At 46.2% G+C, this 20,752-nt stretch overlaps 1 protein-coding gene across 2 annotated transcripts in view; it reads right to left on the reverse strand.

The window, feature by feature from the left end:
- Positions 1–20,752, reverse strand: part of SAMD11 (sterile alpha motif domain containing 11) — a 173,302-nt gene that overhangs the window by 148,649 nt on the left and 3,901 nt on the right. For both annotated transcript variants that reach the window (XM_083803253.1, XM_083803254.1), the window contains exons 5-9: positions 20,376–20,672; positions 19,239–19,436; positions 16,244–16,329; positions 14,916–15,002; positions 11,694–11,801 (exon numbers count right to left, since the gene is read on the reverse strand). The gene's annotated coding sequence lies outside the window, so the exon portion shown is untranslated. The remainder of the gene's footprint in view (positions 1–11,693; positions 11,802–14,915; positions 15,003–16,243; positions 16,330–19,238; positions 19,437–20,375; positions 20,673–20,752) is intronic.

The raw sequence follows: 20,752 nt of genomic DNA on the forward strand, positions 1-20,752 counted from the left end.
CAGCGTGCCACCAGCGATGTTCAGCTCTAGCACGGAGGGACAGGACACCGACAGGAGCAGGGCTGTGTCCTCTTAACTACAGCAGGGCCCTCGCCTGTTGTGTCCTTGTTCTGCAGAGCACAGGAACCAGCCGGTGTGGAAGGAGCTCTTACACGTGAAATATTTAACCTTAACTCCAAATACACAACCTGAGCTCAGACCGCTGCAAGTCGCCACTTCAGCAAAGACTTCAGAATAAAGCTAATTTTCAAAATCAGGTCTTTTGGGAGGATAAAAGCGAGATATTTTATGTAGATTTTCAGAGCTGCAGAGCCTTTCCACAGGCTCCCATTGCCTTCTACTGGGGTTACGAAGGTGTCTGGAGCAGGACCTGTAGGCTCTCCTTGTTTCCATGCCAACCACCACAAAAAACGGTTATTTCAGATACAGAATAGCTAATTTTCAAATGACAAAACTATCTGCCATTTAAATTATGTTTGCTACTCCTAAGTGGCCAAGGGGTCCCTAATCCATATCATGGACTAAATGCCTGCAATATTTTATTACTAAAATTTAAGCTGTTTTGGAATAATGGAAACAGGAGAAAGAGGCTTTGTGTTCATGCCTGCAGACCTGAGGCAGGCAAACTTTCCAGTAGAATCGGTGGTAATTTTACCTGAGTGCATCCCAGTGTAGGAACCTGTTGGCCAGGGACACGATGCTAGCCCTGCCAAAATAGGTGATGAAAAAAAAGTGGGAATGAGATAGTGGAGCATTTTAGTCATACTGCTGTGCAAGCAGGAGCCAGGAAGGAGTCCTGACAATGCAGATCTGGCAAAAGTCTCGCTGACTTCAATGAAAATCTTGCCTAAGGAAGGGTGGCAAATCTCACACCTCATCACGAAACTCACCTGCTCGGTACAAAGGGCCACATCCGTCACATCGGAGCCGAGACTCCTCTCGGCACTGATAGCACGCTGTTAGCACGCTCCCGGGGCAAGAAGCTGACCGGGAGAGGAAAATAATGCTACAACAAATGCACAGGATTCTGCTCCCCAGCCCATCCCACGGCTTTTCCAGAGGTGGCCATAACACGGCAGGGAAGTGTTCCCCCAAATTCAGCCCTGTGCTGCATACCAAGTGTGCTCGTTGCAAATCAGCCCCTATATCCGACCCTTTCCCTTGCTGCCGTAGTCCAGAAACACTGAAAACCAGAAGGTGAGGGCTAGGCTCATCTCTTAGCTCTGGTATGGCCTTTTCTCCAGCATACCGGTATCGTATTTGGGAGAGAAGAATTTGACTTAATCAGAAAAGCTCTATGAGTGCAACCCTTAAAAGGATGCAGCTCTACACCGTCGTGATATGTGCTTTATCTTAGCACAGCTTAGAGAAATTATATGGCTTCAATTATAGTGGTATAGCCAGTGGAGTAAAACCCTCGCGTAAACAGGGTTCATTGCTGATCTAAAATGGAAATGAATTGTCTTAAAGGCATTTTTGTGGGCCCTCTGCAGACATGATTTTAACTAACACGTAGGCCATAGGTACAAAGAGCATTGCACTGCAGAAATTTCTGTTCGGGCCTTTGCATCGTTTGTTCTTTCTTTCAGGTAACAAAACCCTGAGAAATGGACTTTTTTTTTTTTTTAATTCCAGAAAAATGCAGGGATGAAGCTCCCACTGGGAGAAAAATGGCAGAGCTCGGAGCCCTCGTGAGCAATTGCTCACTGAGAAACTCTGCCAGAAATTGTAACTTGGGCGGGAGAGGGGGGTCGGAGGGGAGGCTGCGGAGCAGAAAAGATCCAAGATAATGCGAGAACGCAATCTCTTAAAAAAAAAAAAAAGAGATGGGAAGAAAAGAGTTGTTCCCCAGATGAGCTTTGAATGCCAAGTTTCAGCAATTTTCAGTGCCACACTACAAACCCTTGAAAAACGAGATTTAAGGCTGCTTATCAATTAGATGGGCTACCCATTGTGCTCATAAGTTTTACAGAATTGCAAATGCTTCTCACCCTCTCCTTCTCCTGGAGTCAGGGGGGGAAAAACGAGGAAAATGCTGAGTTCCTTTCAGGGGCGAGCTGCTCATTCCTGAGGGAGAAAGCCTGGAAGGCGCTGCGTAGACGCTAAATAAAATGCCGGTGGCGGCCCCACGGATTTGTTCCTAGGGTTAGCGCTCCGCCTGACCCTTCCCCATTCATCATACCAGTGCGGTCACTCATCGTGAATGACACAGCACGACACCACGTGAATTATCTCTGACCTTCAGGAGGAGCGGCTCCTCCAGATCAGGTTGAGGTCAGGAGGAGGGCAGGAGGGAGAAGTTTGTCCACCAGGGCTGGGGAGCAGCAGAAAGCCTCATCCTGTGGAGCACAGCGGCGGCGTGTTCGGGGCACGGGCCCGTCTGCCCAGCCAGGTAACAGCTCTGTAATCTCAGCCATCGAGCCCAGGGGTGCTGCGTGAGGCAACGGTGTCTGCAGGATCGTGAGAAGCCCAGGTGAACTGCTTGGGGCAAGTCAGCTGCGGACACGGCCCGAATTCCTGTGCCCTGATCCAGGCTGATTGCACCACAGAAATCCCAACCAGGACGGGTGGCTGGGAACTGGGCGAGCCTGCTGGCTGCTGCTAACCGGTTGGCCACGATGCCAAGGAGCTAACGGATCGTTGGCGTTTCCATTAGTAGCACGGATTATTGGGTGTTTATCATCTGTCTGAAAGTTCTGCTTTGCTTATCGTGGAGGGATGAAGACTTGCCCCTAGATCACGTCACTGCTCCAAGGAGTCCAGCTTTCATCCTGCAGGCGGTGCTGGGTGCTCCCAAAGGAGGGCAAAGTCCTAAAGCTCATCCAATTTTGGGCCCCATCCTGAAATTCCTACATTCAAAATTCAGACAGTTTTTTCTGTGTTGAATACCAGATCTCGCCTATACAATATTATAAATATAAGCCAGGGAACAAATGTCTTTAAACGCTTTTAGCCACAGAGAATGACTTCAAACAGTGTAGCTTTAGGCGTCTTTCACATACAGAAAATTGTATGATGAAATATGTACAAATAAATCTCCTCCTTTCAGATGTTCCTTATCTCATTTAATGCCCAAAATTTTTGGTATTATAGGCGTGCTTAATATGAAAGTAAATGAACCATGCCACAGAATTCTTTAATATCTCGAGTCTCGCAAACGCCTGTGGTTTACAAACAACTCCACCCAGATGAGACCAGAAAACTCAGCCAGCTAATCCCCGAGTACAATTACCCATAACCCAACGCCGTCTGCGGGATCAGGGCCTAATGATTTAATCCAGCTAAGAATTAGTAACGACTGATGCTCGTGAACAGAAAGGGGCCATTTGTGTACGGAACTGCTAGGTGGATTGAGATTTGGAAATAAAATTGGGCGAGCGATTATTGTGTAATACTGATTAAAATTAAACAATGAATCTAATCACGTTTGAAGTTCAGGCAAAAGAATTTGCGATGTTCACATTAAAAGTTTGGCTTTTGGATTTATGGAGTTATATTCTTCCTCAGAAATGTGTTACTAGGTCACAAGAGTGCTCCGTGGCACTGATGGAGCAAATCACAGGTCCCCTGGGTCCTGACCCTGTAAACACCGCCTGATGTGCACTTTCACTGAGGCCAGGGTCTGTGGAACAGGGCTCCCAAAGAAAGTTGCTGATTGTCTTATAAGTTCCTGATGCAGACTACCAGCAAACCAGAGGAGCTGCACTCCTTTAACACAGTGAACTAATCACATATTTCAGGGCTTACATCTGTCCAGCATTCATTCTTGGAAAATCCAAACTTAAAAGTTAATGCTGCCTTTTTTTTTTTTTTTAATGCCTTTCTCTTTAGAGGGGGTTATCTACTGCTCTCCAAACCACCACCTCTTGCCAAGTTATTCTTTCATACTTGTCCAAGACCACAGCATCAATAAAAGCTGAAATGACACTGCTCTCAAGTCATTATCTTTAGGGAGATTCCCTTGTCACCAAGACTAGGCACAAAAAAGCAGAAAATCTAACATGGCAGTTCTTACCCAACATTTACCCAGAATGTTTACTAAAGTGGTGTCTAAGGGAAGGCACGTTATTCTGCATGGGGCACTGGGGAGCCATCTACATCTCCTGCATCCCCCAAATCAAACAAACCACAGAGGCTAGCAGTGAAGTTCCAAATATTTCCATCATTCAGCTGCAGCCTGAGAGGGTGTGAGCGCTCCCCAGGATTTTAATTTTTACTCTATGTTCACACAGGCAGAAAATGGAAGTAAAGGAACTGCTCTATCTTTTTGGCAGGTGTTTCAGCTTTCTTTCCTGCACCCTGGCAATTAGTTTGCATTATTGCAACTCGGTGTAGTAGGAAAAGCTCAGCTCCACCTGCAAGTCTCTGCTGATGAGGGGCGGGGAGGGAAGCTAAAGGAGAACTCGACGCTGGCAGCTGTTCCCCAAGGCCCTGTGCCTGGGGCTAGGCTCCACTCTAGTCTGGGCTGGATTCCCACGGCACCATACGTGTGGAAGAGGAGTTTCAGAGATGGTACCTCTGCCCTGCCCCCTGCACAGAAGCAGCAGGAAAAAAAAAGTTCTTTGCATCCATCTTCTTCCCTGTGCACCTGTACGGGGTTAAGCATATTCAAACCCACCGTCTCCTAATGTATTATGCAAGGACATGACCTTGCAGCTCGGGTACCATCATCAGCTGCTGTCCTAGGAGAATGTCTACATACTGATTCCCTACAGATGAAGAAGGCAGGCTATAGACGGGAGAGAGAAAAAAAAAAAGAAAAAAAAAAGAAAAAACCCACAACTTTACAGGAAAGAGATGAGCATGTAGATTCCTTACTAGTAATTCTATTAGAGATTATTAAATCTACTACCCCTAAATAAGGTTGGTTTTTTTTTCAGTAGTCTATCCCTCTTTTGCCTGTTTCCTCTGGGCAGGCACCAGCTCCAGGCTGCTTCATACATTATCTGAATCTATTTTCTTTTCAGCAAAGCAGACTCTCAAAAGTAGGCAAATTCCCAGCTTTCTGTTCTGTTGGCTGCAAAGATCAGAGCATGAACTGATCGTGATGCAGGAATCAGGAAGAGGCCTTGTGTTTCCATATATACAGTAATAAACATTCAATTGGGTGTGGAATATGACAGGAGAGACTGTGAGTTGGAGATACCACTAGAAAACAGGAGACAGGATTTATTGTAGATTAAATCTGTAATCCTTTAGCACAGGAAAAGTCTCTGCTCTTTTTCCAATAGTGACATTGCCCATCGCCTGGCACCTGTGTGCCAAATGAAACGACACATGAACCGAGGCCTTCCCACTCTCTGTTTGTCTACCTTCTGAGTTCACCAAGCACCTAGTTTTGGGTTTTCTGCACCCTTACATGCAATGGTGGTGCTCACGCAGGTAGAAGTTCCCTCTTAAGTCAATGGGATTTCGTGTGAGAGCAATTGCCCCACAGCATGCTGCGGTTGTGCCATCACCCTCTTCCTCAGGTTCTGCTGTGGGAGAAGCAATGTGGACGGGTTGAGGGCAACATCATGCTCAATAACAATGCCACAGCCAAGAGTTATCCACTACAACATCACCAAGATGTAATTCTGAGAACTGTTAGTTTCAGCTTTGCCATCTGCCCTTCCAACAGGCAAACCAGTTTATGAGGAGACCACCAGTTATCCCATACGTTGATGGGTATCAGATCAATTTAAGGTGTGATTTTAAGCCACTGAAAAAGCTTGCCAGTTTTGAGCCAGAATTATTTTAGTTTATATCAGAATTTCAAATGGAACTGAAAAAGGAAGCTGGCACACACTCAGTTTCCAAATGGACTTTGTCTAATTCACTTAATCACTGACCCAGTCGCAAAGGCAGGACAGTAGAGCATGTGCACAACTCAGCTGTTTCAGTGTAAAAGGCAGTGGTTTAGCATAAACTATCAGCGAAAACCAGTGTATCTCTGCCGACTGACACAAGATGATAGTTTATCATCTTTCCAATTCAAGATTTCTTCTCCTTCCATAATTATTCTTGTTAATGGTTACAGACACCTTTTCTCCTACGAAGTCACATAGCGGGAATTAATGTCAAAAATCAAAAGTCACATCAGCTAAAAATCCTGCAGCGAGATCTCAGCCTAGAGCAAGAATGGCTAACCATTTATAGACCCACGTGCTCCAGCAACGTGCAGCTCAGCCCCTCGTACCCTTTTGGATCTACGGCTAATAGGAACTGGAAACACAACCCAGCTGGACGTTGTTTTTCTTTTCCCTAGTTGCAGTCCTATCCTCCTTTATACCAATGATTAGCAGTATGCAAAAGCTTCACCTGACAGTCTGTAAGATAAAGTACCTCACTATCCTGGGCATGCTTTTTGTTCCTTTTAACTGTATGTATTCAAAGGTATTAAAAAAAAAAAAAGTATATTAAAAAAAAAAAAAAGAGGCAAAGTGCTATAAAGAGCATTATACCTTCTGCTAGGCTCCTTTCTAGCTATCTGGGCAGGGAGGTTGAACCTGGGAATCCCTTAGCCCCTAGCACTTGCTGAGGGATAAAAAAAGGTTTGTAAATTACACGGCATCTGTCTGATATAGATGTTTCATCCTCTTTTTTGCTACACCAACAGAAAAAAAAAAAAGAGTACATAGGAGTAGAGAGAAAACAAAAAGATGACTGCCCCATCTCCATCTTTACTCCATAAGTTAATCAGCTGAGTGAAAGTCCTCCTCCCCCAAGGAAATGTAGTAACTGAATGTCATCTTCTTCCCCTTCTCAGGACAGGTGGCCTTGATTGTTCACATCAAAAGAGCAAGCAAGAAAATCTTCTAATCAATCAAAGAAGATGAGAAAGGAGAAGGTGAGTGACAGGAGGCTGGATGCACAACCAATCTCTGAAAACCTTACTGTACCTGGGATCTGTTCATTCACCTGGGATAGACTGTACTTAGGATCCAAAATCAAACTGTCCACTTCTTTGTCTACATTCAGATTACTTCCCTATCCTTCTGCAGAAGTTCCATAAAATGTATAGTTCAAGACTGGTCTTGTATTTGGGATATACTTGATTTTATTGTCCTTTAATGCTTCTCCTACACTACCTTTCTCAATGCCTCATTTTCTGCAGGATGAAAATGCCAACACAAATTTGCAGAAAAAAAAAAAAAAGTATTTTCTTAAATGAAATGGAATGGGTTCTGTCTCTCTAGCTATGTTCCTTCTGAGCAGCAGAGAGAGAGATCTCACAGTTACCTAAGATAATGTGGTCACTGTTACGATGGTTTTTTTCCCCTCAGCTGCTATATTACGCTCAAAGAAAAACAATAGACTGTGCCTTTTTAACATTACAATAGGCATCAAACGGATGCCCTGGGAAGGCAAGTGGCTTGCAGAATGATTTTTTTTATTAGAACTTAGTCCACACAAGTGAGAGATGGAGCAGCTCCGTCCTGCGGACATATAAAAAATAGCTGACCTGCTTCCAGGCAGTGCTGGGGTTGCCATGATGTGACCTGCTTTTCACATGCTTGAGGGTAGTTTTGAAGATGTCTTGTGATGCCACAGCAGTGCTTTTGTGGGCCTTCACAACATGAGATGGCTTACTAAATTTGGACAGAAAGCGAGTATGAAAATTACAACCTTTGAGCGTGTAACACATGATGTCAGGAAGAAGGCTTTGACTCAGAACACTCAACACGTCAACTTACAGCTAGACAAGAGGACCACAGGTATCACGGAAATACCAGCTGCCTGAAAAGAGGTGCACTTGCTAACAGGTCTATCAAAAGTAATGCCAGCCTTGCCTCCTTTTGCACACCCCATCCTCCCCACAACAAAGAATATAAATGGAACATTGCTATACCTGTCACAGAAGAAGGGAGCGTGGAGCTGGGGACTCAGAACTGGGGTTAAATGTCAAGCTCCTCAAGGACATAGCAAGGATTCGCCATCCCCGTCAGTGCATAAGGGAGGAGGGAGGCAATGCAGGAGGAGAGGAAGGGGACAGGGAAGCAAATAAATAAGGACAATGCACAATTTATGAAGACAAGAAGGTAGTAAGTGCTATTCACCCAGAGTGTAAATTGGTATTGATGTCACAACACAGCCCAGCCAAAAAATAATGATGATGATAATTTAGGGCTTGCACTATATCTCACTCAAGCCACAGTCTCATCCAACAGTAACTCCCACCCTGCCGCCTTCTTCCCCTTCTCTATTCATTGGTGTCCTCCTAAATCAAATACACTCAATGTTGATTTGATTATGTTCCCTTATTTTATTTATCATCCATCGCTCACTCTTCCACTCTCCTCACAAGTTCTCAGTGGGCATCTCCGTCATTTTCTGGTGCCTGGCAGTACTCGGAGGAACCAGCCTGCCTTCAGAGGAATTAGAATCCTTAGGCCAGTAAGGATTCATGCATCCTTCCCAGCCCTCATCTGTCATCCTTTAATCTCGCCTGTTTTATGCTCCAGATCCTGGCTACCCAGTCCTGACTTCCCAGGTTTATAGCCCTGACTTACTTCCCTCCTGTAACATTTTACTGCTTGGTTATCGGCCCTTAGGGGCCTCATTTACACAAGCGCTGTTTTCGCTATAGTTAAGACTAATTCACTGGGTTACAGTTTGCTCTTGCATCCTACATTCTGTTCAGCTCCCAGTCTCCTCTCTCCTGCAGGGAGGCAAAGGATTTTTCCTGTCTAATGGACAGGAGATTTATTTTCCTTTTTTTAATTACGGTTATTAATCCCCTTTTGGGTGTTTCAAAGCCTGAATAAAATTCTCCTACACTGTATGGTGTGATTCTGCCTGGTTCTCTTCGACGCACACATGCCCTCTGGGCTCTTCATAAGGTCTGCGGGACCTTGAGAAGGAGCCTTCATCTGGGGTCTGCTCCCCTCATCCAGGTCAACGTTACAGGCGAATGGCAGGCCACAGTCCTGGGAAAGCCTGCCCTCTGTTTGCACCTCAGGTCTGGCTGATGATAAACCCCTCCTAGAATATGTTGGTGTGTGTTTTCCTCTTTTTTTTTCCTCTCTTCTTCAATTTTCTCATTAGGTAAAGAAATACCTCTGTTGTCATTTATGTTCGTTTCTTCACTAGGACGTTATATGGTTACTGTACGGTCATTAGATTTCTACCTTTCTAACAGACACGCGTACAGATACAGATGAGCACGCACACATATACATACATATTGGTGTGAGTGTATGGCTCATTTCAATAAATCTCCCTATCCGAGGCTCATTTTTCAGTGCTGCTTGCTTTCACAGCTCCAGCTGGGCCTGCAATTTATTTTGTTTATGGACCGATTTCATACAAAAGCAGAGCACAGTCAATGCCCTTCTCTTACACTGACTCAGCCAAAACCACAGAATAACCACAGAAAGGCAGAGGACACAGCCAAAAGCCACCCGGTCAGCCTACCTGTGCCCCCAGGGCTGTACCTATCGTGCCTAAACCAGAGAAGACTGATGGCACGGTGTACAACAGGTCAGTGTGATCCATGGAAGCTGTGCGAGCCAGCGTACATGTCCTGTCTGGGGCTGAATACCCAACATGAATTCAACTGCCTGAGCAAATTAAAGAGAAACTCTAAATTTAGAGTCACATCGGAACCTCCCACAAGCCAGGATCAAAAATCTGTTGAATTCTGTTTCAGATAGTTGTTTAGCATCAGCTTAATTCCAAACAGCACAATAAAATTGTCAACTACATGAAAAAATGAAACATGAATTTGTAAATAATACTGTCCTTTGCTGTCCTCTCTTACTTTTACAGGATCAAAAGCTTATTGCCAACATTTTTTTTTATTAGATTTCCCAACCTATTGTAAGAAATAAATAGATATTATCCCTATTTTATTGATAGATAAACTGTGGCACTCAGAAATTAAATGAGTTGCCTAAGGTCATACAATGAACAGTTTAGGAACCGGATCAATGGAGTCATTCTTTTCTTCTAATTTCTGTGTTTCTGAACGGCAAACCCTCCAGGGATTTGGCACGCACTTGCGAAGTGATTTTCCAAAACTACCAATATTGGCATAACTCCATTCTTGTGGAAGCCAGGATGCCGTGCACAGAATTAGACCAGCTTATTATCTTAAGTGGCAACAAAGCTAAAGCAGCACCAACTGCAGTTCAAAAACTCACCCACACGCAGAATCAATAGATCTCCAGAGGAACTTCTGACTACTAAGGGGTTGCGCATAAATAATAATATTCCACAGCTGCAATTCTGTATTTTTTTCTTAATTTCCTTTGAACCACGGTGTATCAATAAAGTCAGATGCAAAAAAAAATCCCTTTTTAATTAACAGGGATGCACCTAAAGCACTACCTCACAACAGGTACATATATACCGTGTTCACATGACCCTCGAGAAGTGTGTGATTACCTTCCTCAGAGCTTTCCCTCTTTCTCCTCATTCTCCAAGCGCCCAGCATCCCCTCTCCCACCCTCAGAGATGCGCTCTGTGCTGCAAAGTTTACCCAGTGGGGTTTGCCCACGTTCAGGTGAGAGGAAGGAAAAATCACAGGTCTGTTGCTGCACATCTACTTCCTGGCATGCCGCAACAACCCAGCACCAGTGCAGGAAAGGCCTTTGAGAGAGAAGATGTGTGCTGCAGGATCCCCTGCAGGCCCAGCTGGTACACAATGAAGAACAATAAATCACCAATTCCTGCAAAACTCTCTTGTTTTAACCCACAGAAATCCATGTCTAACACATTTAGCAGATAAAAATGAAGGAACTTGAAACCTGACACATTTCTGTTCAGTGGGCAAAACTACTGCTCCGGTCTCCTTGACCAAAACGTTGTCAGGTGGGCTAGCAGCAACCACCCGTGGAGTCTGAAAACAGATCCCAGCTCTAAACTGGGCCCACCCTTTACAGTACTGGTTTCAACAGGCCCCGTGTCCTGCCATCCAACCTATGGTTGGCAAGGGGCTGGCACAGACGCAGATATCACACGTAGATGGAACCCCAGAAGGGCTGTGCCCTCACTCAGCGCCCAAACCTGAACGTTTCACAGATTACCACTGAAAAAGCATAATGCTCCCCACTGTTCCCATACGTGCAAAATACTACGTCATTCATTTTACATCACTGTAGACTAAGATTGGTAAAACTCTCCCTCTCCCCCTCTCACCGGCAAACCCATTAACATGAGCTATAATTATTTCTCGGAATAAGGGATTCAATCTCCAGCTATGAGACTCTAAAGTAAGAGCTCAAATGACAGACACTGATCTCTTCAAGTTATAAAAGTAGTTTTTAGATAGTACACGGACCAGCTGGGCAGTTTTATCCAGAAAGTCCCCATCTCGTATCCGGAATGTGTATGTCTCCCAGAACCCAAACACCTGCAGTGCATGCAGCAGCACGCCCCTCTGTAAGTGCTGTCACTGGCAGCTCTTCCTAACTCCTTGCAATTCACGTGTAGCAGATGTGGCTAGAAACTGTCTCCAGCATGAAGACTCTAGGGCGATCTGGAGAGAAGTGTTCAAAGGACAGCGTATACGTTGCAGATGACATCCTAGGTGGTTTTCAGGGCTACACATACAGGTCTGTGGACTTAAAGGTGGTGAAAAAGCACTTCCTACGAGCCTAGTAATCTCTTCTGTCACCCCATTTATTTGGACGGAAGAAACCCAAATGTTCTATCATTCCTGCTTCCAAAGAGAGAGTCTGAACCCCAAATGAGAAAGAAGTGTTGCGTACCTCACTTCTGTTGACGATCCCAGTGACTGTCAGCAACATAGAGGAGCTTTGCTTTGCATGTTTTTGGTGCTTCCGGCTGGGGTTTTCCTCTCACTGTGTTCAGTGAACCTAGAAGAATAAAGGGAAAACATAAATAAAAAGGTCCTCTTTGGAGGCAGTTGCTGAAGAGCAGTTACTAAATGGGAAGATGTCCAGAGATCCTTCCCCCTTGCAAACTGCAAGTGGTCACAATCTCATGGACTTTCAACAGTTGTTGCTCTTGCTCCAGTTTCTAGGTAGCAGAATGAAAGTAGCAGGGCTCTCCCCGACAGGAGGGGGTGAAAGGAAGGAAAGGAGAATTGAGATCGAGGAGCCGTTCCTTCCCAGAAACTCTTCTACCCTTTCCATATGAGGAAAACTCCCTCACCTCTGCACTAACACACCACAATATATCAGTGGGCTGCATTTTTCCAAAAAAACAAAGACCCAAGGCAGGAGACTGCAGGGGCCAGAATTCAGGGCAGATCTGCTCCAAGACTCATACATCTTAGCACCTTCTGCTTCACTGATACTGTCGTGATCAGGAAAAAAAAAAAAAACTCTATAAAAACAGCTTTTCCTTCATGATTATTGATAAATTCTGATAAACTCTCATCCAAAGATCCTTGAAATTGGTATAATTGGTATATTGGTATAATTGGTATAAGGCCACTCCAAACTCTATTCCAGAGGACCTAAATCTAGTGCAGCAGCCATGCCCTACTCTGAAAGGTTCTCCTATCGTCCCATTCTCTAGTAACCAACAGCCCTGCCACCAAAATTCGGCCATTTTTCCCAGCTAGCCTGAGAAGTATTTCTTCACATTGCACAGGCTCCGAGGGGTTAAAAGCCACTTTGTCCAGGATACATTCTGTGCAACCCTTAATTTCTAAAGCACTACATTTTAAGCCATAAACCCGTGTCATTATTTACTTTCTTGAAGATAACACGGAGCCAGCTTCTCCCTGTCTCTCTCTGTTTTTGCTGCCTTTCGGAGGCATCCTTTGTGACTGCTGCATGGCTCAGTAATTCCCAAGTCAGCGCATATGTGGAAAATTGCTGTCAAACAATGGCCCAGGAGAGGGAAGGAGGAAAGCTCGGCTCACCCCCAGACTGGGCTTGCTCTCAGAGCTCCCCCTTCCCCACACCCAGCAGCCTCGGTGGTCACCTTCCCTGCTTCCCTGCCTCTCGTTTTGTGTGCCGAACAGAAGTGGTCACGCTCCACACCCCTTTGGGGGAAACGAAAGGGGGGCGGCGTGTGGCAGAGGGACTGGGGAGGGGGTCACAGGGGAACAGAATGAACTTGTTCTCAGAGAAGCATGGCGTCCAGACTGGCGGGTTTCTTTTATCCTGTTTCAGTTCAGTAAAAGCCTCAATTAACTCCACATTAATTATTAAATCAGAACAATGCGTCTCTGGGTTCCAACAGCTAAATTCTGTTACTGCTGTTTCTTTGGGGAGCTTGGCTAGTTTTACAACTTAGGACATAAATATCTTTCTTCAAGGAGTTTCTGGGCTGTTGTTTTTATTTTCCTCTCTGTGGGTGCATTTTTAATCACAGTATCTTATGCATGCATGGAGGGAAGCGTTTCTGGGCCTGTTGTACTTTGAAAACTTTACATCTAACACACGCAGCTCTTACAGGCTCTGACAGGTGCTAGCAACACAACCGTGAGATTTCACCCCCAGAAAGGTCTCAGAAAAGAAGCTGGGAGCATTTGCACAGCCCCTCTAAGAGGGGCTGCTTCCTTGTAAAATGGAGAGGTGAGGTTCCAGGTACACTTTGTTGATTCTACAGCTGCTCCCCACCCTTCTCCTCCATGGATAGTCCTAGTAATTTCCCCAGATAAGGCCAGCAAAATATTTGCCTTTTTCTTACCCCATCATTGCTAGATGCACACACTTACTGGATGTTGTGTTCTCAGCTCTTCACTGATAGAGCAAAGCCAGCCATCCCTATACCATCGTTATCCATTTTCCTGCCCCAGATATTTTGGTGACAAATGGCTTTCCTATAGGAAACGGTGTCCTGAAGTGCTGAAGGACACCTTGCTGGGAAGGTTCTCTCTGAGTTCCACCCACGAAGCTCTAGGACTTCCCAAGGTATGAATAGCTCCAGTACTGCAAAATGCTTTTATTTCTTATGCGAATTTAATGTCTTTGGGAAAGAGCCAACCCGATAGAATTGAATGTAAAAGCTTTATAGGTATCAAACGGGTGCAGCAAGGCCTGGCAGAACATCTGCACATTGTCTGAACTGTAGGAAAAAGACTCCAGGGGTCAGAGGACCTTCATTTCCTGAACAGGGAAGTCTCCAGCTTTATGGATAAAGAGAGAAACGTCTCTCTCCTCCCATCCTTTTCTTCCTCTGGCAATTCTCTCCCTTTCTTTCCCCAGTTGAGAGCTTTTGCTACACTACTCATTGTGTGCAGAATGAAAGAAAGTGATTAGAAGCCCCTTGGGCCATATTCACAGCTGGAAGGAGGAGGAATGACTCCACAAGGCTTCTCCCTCAGTTGTATGGGGCCCCCGATCTCTCAAGCACCTTGTCTGATGGAGAGGACTGGCAGGGGAGAAGACAGCAAGGTCCCCAGCAATGCTACAGCACAGGGCAGAGAGCAGAAGGGAAGGGAGAGGAGATACTGGAAGAAGAGATGAAGCAAGGAAAAAAGGTTCTCAGCTGACACCAGCTTTCTCCTTTACACTGCCCCTCCTCTGTCACCTTTTTGGCCAAGGGAAAGACAGATTAAGGGTGCTCCCCGCTCCTTCCCTCCTCCCAGACAGGGTGAAGTCATTGAGCATACGGTAAATGTTTCAAATCTGCACTGAGCTGAGTTATCTCTGATAAACTGGTAAGAAGGACAGGAAAAAACCGGTGTCCAATCTGTACCACCATGAGGAGAGCTTTGGTGCTGGGCAATGAATTAAACTCCTCATTATAATAACAGAAAACTGGAGAGCTCAGTGCGTTAAGAAATAAAAAAACTACAGAAAAAGACATAAAAAGATAAGTAAAATAAACAGGCAGCTCTGAGGGGGTCAGCCAGCCATCTTTTCTGTCTGCCTTCACTGCTTAGATTTCTTTTTCTGCTCAGACTGTGGGAGATGGCATAACTTCATGCTTGACCTGCAATACCACTGACAACATGTGATTTGTTTTGCCTTTGTTGGAAAAGACTGCAATATTTGCTGTAGCAAACTTACTGTCTGTCAGCCCATGTGTCCTTCAGAGATGCCATTGACCACAGCAATCCAGAGCTTTTGGCAGAAATCATGAGGGGGAGGAAAAACCTAAAACAAATACATTTACATTAGATAAGTTGTTTCCACATCTTTCTAAAAAACAGAATGGGTTAGAACAGGGCCAGCAGTAAAGATTTTCTTGTAATCTCCCAAATGTTGGAAGATGCTCTACACGTCATTGCCCGCCTGCATGCATGCATGACTCGGTGTGAGCAGTGGATTTCCATCACGCTCAGAACCCTTCCAATCCTGCAGTTTTCAGGTGTAAGGTCACCTTGCAAGGCTGCTCCCTAGGAGCTACGAACACAACCCTCTTGCTCAGAAGCATCCAATCTCTACAACCAGATCTAAGTTTCTAGGAGTACCTGTCTCAAAGATAAGCCTGGAAGACCATACACAGGGCTCAGGGTCCGATAAAAAAAAAAAAAGGCAAAAAAGAAAGCACACTGTCAGAAGGATGTTTTGAGACTGCGTGAACTGTGTGGCACAACCAGCCACAAAAATGAGGCACTGGACAGAGCTGCAAGAAGCACGAATTCAATCCCTTTTTGCTACGCGCTCCCCTGTGCACCCCTATGGCAAGTTCAATGCTGTCTGATAAAAATCAAGCTGTTCATCCCCTGCGCTGCAGTTCTGCGTTTGCAAAATCCACCTTTCAAAGAGTTTTTAAGATCTTGGATGAAAGCTGCTATTATGCCTCACAGATAATCAGGTAATCATTATTATTTATTACCAGGGGAATTTCTGGAGAAGTTGCATGAAAGCAGAACAGCAAGCTTGACCTTACGTACTTACATCTCAATCTGATTCAATGATCAGGCGCTCTTTATCACACATACCTTTTGCTACCTCAAAAGTTCCTCAGTATAGGGGCCTGTTTGTTCTGCAGGAAGTTTGCAACACTTCAAAATGCCAAGACATAAAATTCTTCAATAAAATGTTGTCAATAATAATCATCAATAAACATGAAAAATATCAGCAAAGCTGCCTGCCTAAGGATAGCAAAATCCATACATGATTGCCACTTTGGAAGGGAGTATCAGGGGCAAGTGGAGAAGTCTCTCTAAAACATTTAGCTATGTCTTATTTTAATGCCCACCTCCACTTGCATTTATGGAAGATGCTTTTTATGGAGTTAAGTAACGCAAGCAAATAGAAGAAAAAATAAGGGCAAGGACAAAGAGGAAAAAATATGCCTACTGAGGTTGGTCTGCTTGAGGGAAAGTCCACACATTCACCCTGGAAAGTGGAAAATGGCCAATATAGAGCCCCACAATACTCCTGCTTACACTAGATTTATGTCAATGGAAATCTTCTGACACCAGTTGAATTGCTCTTCTGCACCAGCATGACAGCAGAATCAGGGCCAGGTTCTCTGCAGGGGGAGAAGAGAAAAGAAACAAGCTGAACGGTTTTCATTTGTATCTGTGCCTCACACTGTGCCCTATTTAAAGCAAGGCAGCACAGAACTGCTTCTCCCTTCTGTTGGCAGGGCCTAATAAGAGCAGTGAGAACTGTTCCCAGCTACGTCCTTCATCCGAGCATCTCATAGCGCAGGCACCTCTCAATCAAATATTCCTTCCTGCAAGGCAGGTAGGGATGGTTATCCTCACCCTGCAGGCGCACAAACTGAGGCCCATGGGGAGCTGGTGGAGAAGCTGGGAATACAGTCAAGAAACCCTGACTTCACAGGTCCGCGATACAACCTGCAGATAACTTTTTTTACACCAGATAACCGCTGTTTGCTAAGCCAAGAAGAGATGCTTTGCTGCCAGGTGTGAAAACCAGGGATCAACCATAAGATCAGGGCCTAAAACCACAGCCCCAAGGCCAGTCAGGCCGGTTGTTTTGTTCAATGCTTTTACAGACAGCCCCATAATCTTAGTTTAGGAACACCCAAGTACAAAAGGGAGCAAACCCCCACAGGCTGGAGACAACAGGGAAACTCACACAGCGGGCCTGATCCAGAGCTGCCTAGTGACAAAGGGACCATTTCACTGACCCCTGTGCATTTCCACAGGCTTCACCTCCCACAAAATGCCAGCGAGATGCTAGTGGAGAATGGACCACCAAATAGTCCAGAAATGGACCCACGGGAGCAAGTAAAAGGTCCTGCTATCTTATCCTGCTCCAGGAATCCACTTTCGTATGAATAATTCTTTGTACTGCTAAGCAAACACGAGTGCCTGTGGCGCAGACTGAAGTCGGGCTGCTCCTAATCGAAAACAGCCAGCTTGCTTATTTCTGATTTTTTCCCCATTGTCTATTTTGGTGCTTATAAAAACCAAAGTTGGGAGCTGCGCGGCTGTGGCCTCCTCACAGCAGCTGGCCTGTTTGTAAAGCCCCCCAGCAGCCAGCAAGGCACACCAGATCACCAGCTGCATGGCTCACGGAGAAAGCACCCCTTGGTGGGAAGGCCAGGCCAAGGCCTTGTGCCTGCAGTGCACAGAGGTGCTTCCCCGGGCTGCCTGCAAACAGGCCAGCAGGACAGGCTTTGATGGAAGCCATGTGGATGCTCTTCTTACCCAGCTACCTGAGAAAGGGTAGATGTCATGAAAATAACCACCCGTTTGCTATACCAATAGCTAGCCTGGTTTTCCACTGCTGACTTGGACAATCCTCAGCCCATCATTGAGCAGAGATGCCATTTAGCCGTAACAACAAGTACACTGTGTTGGAAAAGTTTCATAGGCTGAGGTTGGTTTCCTTCTATCATCTTCTCTCACCAAAGCCTTTTCAAGCCACAGAAAGAGAACCCCACCAAAAAAAAAAAAAAAAAAAAAAGGACTGGTCAAGAAGCACAGCACCTCTTGCACCTCTTAACATGTACATACATCAAACTGATATCTCCTAAAGAAATAAACAAGGCCTAGAAGAGTTAAAAAAGAACCCGCTTCTTTAAATATATCTGTAATACAAGCCATGGGCTAAGCAGCAAAGGAAAGAAAGTCAACAGAAGCTAGGAAGAAGGGGGAAGGAGGCAGAACTGTTACTTTGCAAGGGATCATATAACGCCAATTACCGATAAGGCATCAGGAAGGCGGTGCAGCAGCGGTGGAGCAGGCCACAGGGAAATACCACCGTGCTGGTTGACAGGAACGCAGCTTCTGCTCAGAAATAGCAGACACCTCGTATGCATTTTCCCTCCCCAAAGCAGCTTTAGTTCCTCCTTTATTTTGGAGAAGCTGCTCTGAGCCCTGCTTCCTTCTGCCCATTGCCCTGCTCCATGCTCCTGACGCCCTGGTCCCATAAAGCAGATCCCAACCCCACAGGAGCACGGTGGGGCAGATGCCCATCTTGCCCCACGGGGAGCAGGGACAGCCTTTACACAAGCACAGCCCACCTTCAAACTGGGCCATCGCCTGCGTGGCTGCGCTGCTGGTCAGGGCCCCCCTGGTCCTGTTCCTCCTTTCTGTTCGGACCCCGACACGCTCAGCCACGTGTCACACTCCAAACATCACAGCTAGCCCCCTTTCTTACCAGCCCCATGCGTTAGCAGGGGGTGTTGCTCAGTTCTGCTGGGTTTGTGAGGAGCAGAGATGTAAACCTTTAATGGGACACTACCGTAAGAGGGCAAAGCACCGCTGTGCTGCTGTCCTAAGAGTACTGAGCCATGTAAATCGCCACAAGACAGATTCTGCATGCTCCCAAATCTCAATTTTCCTGTGGAGGGACAGCAGAGCCAGACAGGTTACAGTGGAAAGCTATTAAAACCATCTGAACTTGAGCAATACTGGGCAGCTTGTACTTTTTTTATTCTTCTTTTTTTTTTTTTTAAGCTGCTTACAATCCCAAATTTTTCTTTTATTTCCCTTTTTGGCACAGGACTGATTACATACCTAATGCCTGAAGAAAAGTGGGAATACTGAAGCATTAGGAATACCTAAATTTATGGCAGGATTAGCTGGAGTTTTATCCTCCTTGACAAAAAAAATAAAATGAACATTCAAGAAGGACATTCCAACCCCATTATCTCCTACTCCTGCTGTAAAGAATGCAGAAATAAAGGACTGCACCAAAAAAAAAGTTTATGACATTCATTTGAGATATCCCAGTGTGTTACCAGCAATCACGATTTTTGTTGAATAATTCCACAGCAAAAAAAATTTCCTACAAGAATTAAAGAAAAAAATAATTATTTCTTCTCTTGCTTACATTGGTTCTGCATAAAACAATGCTATGAAAGGAGAACCAAGCCCAAAGAAAATATTTGGTTAGATTTCAATCCACTGCCAAAGAAATTCACCGCTGAGCTTAGTGGAGTAGGGCTGGTGCTGGAAATACCTGCATCTTCCACGCGGCCATATCACTCGGGGCTCTGCTCAGATGTTGAAATGCTAATGAAATTAGCATTTCTGTGACCAGAACAAATGATTCAGGTGCTAATCCAGCGCAGATTTCCTCGGGTGACCTGAGGCGTGTTTCAGTTTCCTTTCTCCCAAGCAGGGATAATAACAGCCCGACCTACACCTCGGATGGCTCCTGGGGAGACATATGGACAAAAGTTTGCCATGGACTCAGTGACGGAGCCAAGCAAGAACAATGGACAGAGCCTGGGGAAGGGAAAAGACAGGGAAGAATTAGGAGCCGAGTTTTATATGGGAACTGTAGGTTCCCAGCACCACAGAAAGCCACACACATGCTCAATAAAAGGATTTGCTCTTAGAATTAGATTTTATTTTTTTTTGAGTCTTTGCTCCTCCAGCGGCCTGGCCATTTTAAACACACAGATCTGGCGCTCTAGAGGAGCAGAGGTACCAGCAGCAGTGTTTTCCAGCGGTAAACACTCGCTCATTTCAAGCCCATGTAACCGCATTAGAGAAACGCTGCCGGAGCAGAACAAGCCCTCTGCCTCCCCTCTTTCCTCCCACTGGGCTCAAAGCTGGGGCTGGCAGGGGGGGTGAATTCAAGGTTTCACCCCAGCCCCTCCTCGCTCTCCCCCCGGCGTGCAGGGGAGGCGTCGGGGACCCCCCCGGGCGGCCGCCCAAAGCTGGGAGAACCGCGGGGGCCTCCCACCGTGGCCGGCAGCCAAGGGCACGGCCGCGGAGCCGCCGGCGGCCCCAGACGGCGCGACGGGGCTGGCTTCCTGGAAGCAGCTGGGTGGCGGGTGGCTGCCGGCGGCCAGAGCCCCAGGGGTGGTGGGGAGGCTCCGCCGCTGCCCCCCCGGGGGGCTGGGAGACCTACTGGTGGCTCTGCAGTCACTTGTGCAGGGCTGGACCTTGTGGGGTTCAAACAGGAGGCAGAGGAGGCTGAGCTGGGGAGGTCGGCTTGGTTTTTTCCTAAGGGGATCGAGCACCTTTTGGCAGGGTCTCTGTTGCCTGCCCTGGTGGCAACCCTGAGCAGAGAGCAGAGCTCCTCGGGTGTACCCAAAGCAGCCCAGAAAGCCACCAGGGAGATGGGACAGGTGCTGGAAACCCGTACCTGTGGGGTAGCCATGCAGAGCTACGTATGCTTGTGCTTCCTCCGCCACTGAACAGGAGAGGTTTTTCTGGGTCCGTCACAGGTTTGGTTATGCAGAGCTACCAGCAGTGTGCAGTTCGAGCCGCTGGAGGAACAGAGATCTGAGGCACGCATTTTGCTCCTGGAGTGCACTGCAGGTCCCCTGTGGTACATGGATAAGGCCGGAGCATCTCGGTACTCCTTAGCAGCAGCCACCCTGAGCTGATGCATCTGGAGCAAAACTTCTCCAAAGGGTACTCGGCCCGATCGGGACACAGCCTGCAAATAACGAGATATGGAAATTACGTTTAGGGAGCTCCAGCCTCCCCAGTGGCTGCATTCTCCTCCCTCCCATTTTT

Source organism: Anser anser, assembly GCF_964211835.1.
Source record: "Anser anser genome assembly, chromosome: 17".
NCBI classification, from domain to species: Eukaryota; Metazoa; Chordata; class Aves; order Anseriformes; family Anatidae; genus Anser; species Anser anser.